The sequence below is a fragment of the Triticum dicoccoides genome, chromosome 5B, assembly GCF_002162155.2.
Source record: "Triticum dicoccoides isolate Atlit2015 ecotype Zavitan chromosome 5B, WEW_v2.0, whole genome shotgun sequence".
NCBI lineage: Eukaryota > Viridiplantae > Streptophyta > Magnoliopsida > Poales > Poaceae > Triticum > Triticum dicoccoides.
Window position 1 is genome coordinate 505,340,015 of NC_041389.1, and position 4,913 is coordinate 505,344,927.

Below are 4,913 nucleotides of genomic sequence, written 5' to 3' on the forward strand. Positions count from 1 at the left end.
ACTCGCCTAAGTTATCAAAATCCTACCGAGTGAAGAGCAAGCCTCTCACTCGGGGGCTTAGCTGCAGCCCTGTGCTCGCCTAAGTTATAAAAATCCTACCGAGTGAAGAGCAACCCTCTCACTCGGGGGCTTAGCTGCAGTCCAAGCACTCGCCTAAGTTATCAAAATCCTACCGAGTGAAGAGCAACCCTCTCACTCGGGGGCTTAGCTGCAGTCCAAGCACTCGCCTAAGTTATCAAAATCCTACCGAGTGGTAAGTCGGACTTTCACTCGGAGGCTTAGCTGCAGCCCTATGCTCGCCTAAGTTATAAAAATCCTGCCGAGTGAAGAGTAAACCTCTCACTCGGGGGCTTAGCTGCAGCCCAGTGCTCGCCTAAGTGGACTGAAGAATAAGTCGATCGCAGTAAAGGCGCCTTGCTTTGAACCTGCAAAAGACATTTCGAGCCAAAGGCAATCGTATTCAAGCACCAAATTCAAGTTTGAATCGATATCTAAAGGAACCGAGAGTGCTCAAGCGTTAAGCCTGTTAAGGTTTATCGGTTACAATTCCACTCGGCATACCGAGGCAAATTTAAAGCGTCGAGCCAGAAGAAGTTTTTTACCCCTCCTGTGGAGGGCTGGAAGGAGCAACGAATTCATCAAGGTCAATTCCGTCGGCGATCCGAGTGGCAGCTGCAAGGAAAGTTTCCATAAAGGACCTGAAGTCGTGCTTCTTGGTGTTGGCCACCCGAAGAGCCGCCAGCTTCTCTTCTCGCGCATCTTTACAGTGGACTCGGGCCAGACACAGAGCAACATCCGCACCACACCGAGCCGAGGACTTCTTCCATTCCTGCACTCGACCAGCGATCGTGTTCAAGCGGGCCATCAGCGACTCAAGGTCATTCTGAAGTGTCTCCTCAGGCCAGAGCGTCGAGTCGATGCGAGATGTGGCGGCCTTCAGCCTTGCGAGATAGTCCACGACAGCTGCAACACGAGACTCCAGTCGGAAAACATCCATGGCAACTTCGTCGTTCACCGGGGAATTGACGGGGTCGAGGTTTGGCTCCAGCCGGCTAGTTTCTTCTTCAAAGTTTTGACAAAATTCTGCAAGGATGATCACTAAGTCAAGGGGATGGTCGAATGGAAAAACCACAATTGGAAATGTTTTGCCAAGCATAGAGGTTTACCTTCAAGCATAAGAAACAGCTTCTTGGCAAGACCACTCAGGAAGGCTTCCAGATCGGTTTTCTTCCCAGTCAATTTGCTGACTTGGTCGGTCAGGGCAGCTTTATCAGTTTTTAGTCGACTGATCTCCTTGTTGGCGATCCCAAGAGCAGCTTTCAGATTGGTATTGTCTTGTTCAAGCTTGGTGACTGAAGCTAACTTCTCGTCATCAAGCTTGATCTTCTCAGCGAGTTCGAGGTCTTTCTTCTGTTGGGCCTCCCTTACCTTACCTGCAAGTTACAGCAAGGTCAGATTTTGAAACAAGCAAGGGGAAAAGCAGTCGTCAAGGTCTCACCAAACATACCTTCGGTCTCCTCCTTTGCCTTCGTCAGCTTCTCTTGAACCAGCTTCAAGCTCAGCTCGAGTTGAGTGTGCTTGTTTTCCAGCTCAGAGTAGCGAGCCACAAGATCACAGGAGTTCTGCGAAGAACCAATCGACTAAATGTCAAATATAATCCACTTCCGAGTGAAAAAGGAAAAAACACATGCTTCTAAGACTACAGCCGAATACAAGCATTCGACCGTAGTCTCGGGGACTACACCCAGTGGGTGCACTCAATGTGCCCCCACTAATTCTGTTGAAGACAAAGTCGACCAGTCGACCTCAAAAAAAAACGAGATGTATTCTTTAAGACTGTGATCAACTGCAAGCAGTCGACCACAGTCTTGGGGACTACACCCAGTGGGTGCACTCAGCGTGCCCCCACCGGTTTGTGACATCCAGTCGACATAGTCGACTGACAGAAAAATTGACATCATAAAGCCTAAGGCCGACTGCCAGCAGTCGACCTTAGCCTTGGGGACTACACCCAGCGGGTGCACTCAGCGTGCCCCCGCTAACACGGAGTTTATTCGACACACCCAGTGGGTGACTACTATAAATTCCGGAAAGGAAAAGTTTTTGGTAGCATATCCAACAGAACAAACAGTGGTCGACTGACCTGGACATTGCTTTGGAGGGCAGAACTGGCGTCATAAGCCGCCTGGCTCGCATCCCGGATGGTCTTCAGCTGCTCCATCATGATTCCCGCCTGGCGTATCGCCTCCTTCGCTGCGCCAGCTTGGTCCTCTGGGACGTGGTGCGTCGTGAAGAGGGAGGGCTGCTGAGCACTCGTCAATGGATCTGCGAAGGACACCGTGTGTCGAGTGGTGTTCTCTTCCTCCACAGTCAGAATCTCAGGCGCCGTCACATCCTGAGGCACCTTACTGGCGGACGCTTTCCGACTCCTCCTGCGCTTCAGCGGCTCTTCATCCTCATCATCATCAGGGAGATTGATAACAGTATTGGGTGGAGCTACGGAGAAGAATCAGGATCAGAGATCACGAGTCAGTCGACATCAAGATCAGAGATCGCGAGTCAGTCGACTAAGAACGACGTTAAGAATACAGTACCTGGGTTCGAAGTTGCTGCGTCCTCCATCTCGTGGTCATCAGACCGGGCTGAGGTTTCAGAAGTAGCAGCACTGCAACTCCAAAGGGTCAGTCGACTAACTTCAACGTCGACCAGAGACAAAGTCCACACAAAATAAGAAGATTCAAGCAGCACGATTACCCTGATATGGTGGGGATGGACACCTTCATCTTCGGTAGGAGCTTGATCGTCTTCGACGGGGCCGCCCTGGGCTGCTTCGGCGCCTTTTCAGTCGGCACCGGAGAGGTGGTCCGAGGGCGCTTGGTCGACTGAACAGCGGTCGCAACCCCCATGCCACGTTCAGTCGAAGGGTCGTGGACAAGCTTCGCCCGCCTTTCTGAGCGCGGTGGTACGACCTCCTCCTCCTCTTCTTCCTCGTCCTCGACGTCATCTTCATCACCGTCATCATCATCATCATCGTCATCATCCTCTGCAACATCCGAGTCCCATTCCTCCTCTTCCTGGCTCTCGCCCCCGCTCGCCTCGCCCTCCTCAGTCGAAGCTTGTGCCCCATTGGGCATCGAGTACAGCTCGGTGAGGGCCTAGCAGATGTCCAGACAAGGATCAGTCGACCAGTCGGCAGGGTAAACAGAAATGAATGCGACAAGAGCGCAGTGGAGAGCAGGGCAAGTGTACCTTGTTTGGATCGCTGTTGTGGTCGAGTGGAGGAATCCTTCTGGCTCCGCGTGGGTTATCCTTGTTTCCGGTAACGGCTACCATCCATCTTTCCAGAGTGACGTCGTCGACTGCTTCTGGATGGACTCTAGTCTCGTCTTCGGTCCCACGGTACAACCACATGCAGTGGCTCCGGAACTGAAGGGGCTGGATGCGACGCCTGAGGAAGACCTCCAGGAGGTCCATGCCCGTCACTCCCTCCCGAACCAACTGCACCACGCGCTCCATCAACATCTTCACGTCAGCTTTCTCCTCCGGAATCAGCTTCAGAGGGGAGGGCTTGTTCACTCGGTCCATGGTAAACGGAGGGAGTCCACTCGACTGCCCTGGCGTCGACTGGACCTGGCAGTAGAACCAAGTCGACTGCCAGCCTCTGACGGACTCAGGAAAGGTCATGGGCGGGAAGGTGCTCTTATTCCTCACCTGGATCCCCAGACCCCCACACATTTGGACGACTCGGGTTCTCTCATCACCTGGGCTCGCCTTCTTCACGGTCTGAGATCGACACGTGAATATATGCTTGAACAAACCCCAGTGCGGTCGACAGCCCAGGAAACCCTCACACATGGACACGAACGCGGCAAGATAGGCAATAGAGTTTGGGGTAAAGTGGTGGAGATGCGCTCCAAAGAAATTCAAGAAGCCACGGAAGAAAACACTCGGCGGCAAGGAAAATCCACGATCAACATGGGTGGCCAAGAGCGCACACTCACCCTCTTCTGGCTGGGGCTGCCACTCCTTCCCCGGAAGCCTCGCAGCTCCATGAGGGATCAAGCCCTCGTTGGCCATGTCGAGGAGGTCATTCTCGGTGATGGTCGACTAGATCCAGTCTCCTTGGACCCAGCCCTTCGGCAGGCGGGATCTGGACGAGGACCCGCCGCGGCTGGTGGATCTCCCCTTTGTCTTCTCCGTCGCCAACGCCTTCTTCGCACGTTCCAGCGCCGCCGTCTTCTCCTTGGCCATGGTTGCCGGCGAGATGCGCGTGGGGAAGTTGTGCGGGGGCGAGAGCGAGCGCGCTGGACGGGGACGAAGGGAGCGGAGAGAGAGAGAGAGAATGACTGAGGCGCAGTACAGAAATCCTCGCCGGGCGCATTTATAAGGTCCCTTCCGAGTGGATGACAGGTGGGCCCGGTCGATCTAATCATACCAGGAACAGTTATGCAGACGGGATACGTGGCGAAAAAAGCAGTGCGGAGATCGAGGCGTCTATGTCCCGTCCCATCCGAACGCCGCGGTCCGCTCCACTTCGCACGCGTCCCCAAATTTCGCATCCCGCGGAATCCACGAACAGCAGATCAGTCTGTCAGACACGGGGTTTCCAGTGATCCATCGCTCGGAGATCGTCGAAGCCCGAAAGATCACTCGACGCAAGAATAGAATGGATCGAGTCGACTGAAGACAAGTTGCTCACTATCGACGAAGAGATTCTTTGGTCCAGGACAACACACGACCAGAGCGCAAAGGTTAATCGGAAACGACATCAACTCCTTCCTCACTCGAAGCCTCAATCCATTCGGGGGCTAATGATGGGGTTATGTACCCAGGGTAGGGTCATGGACCTGATCTATGTACCTTACCCAAGGACACCCTTAGAAGAAGTCGCCTTCCAGTCGACCAACGAGGGA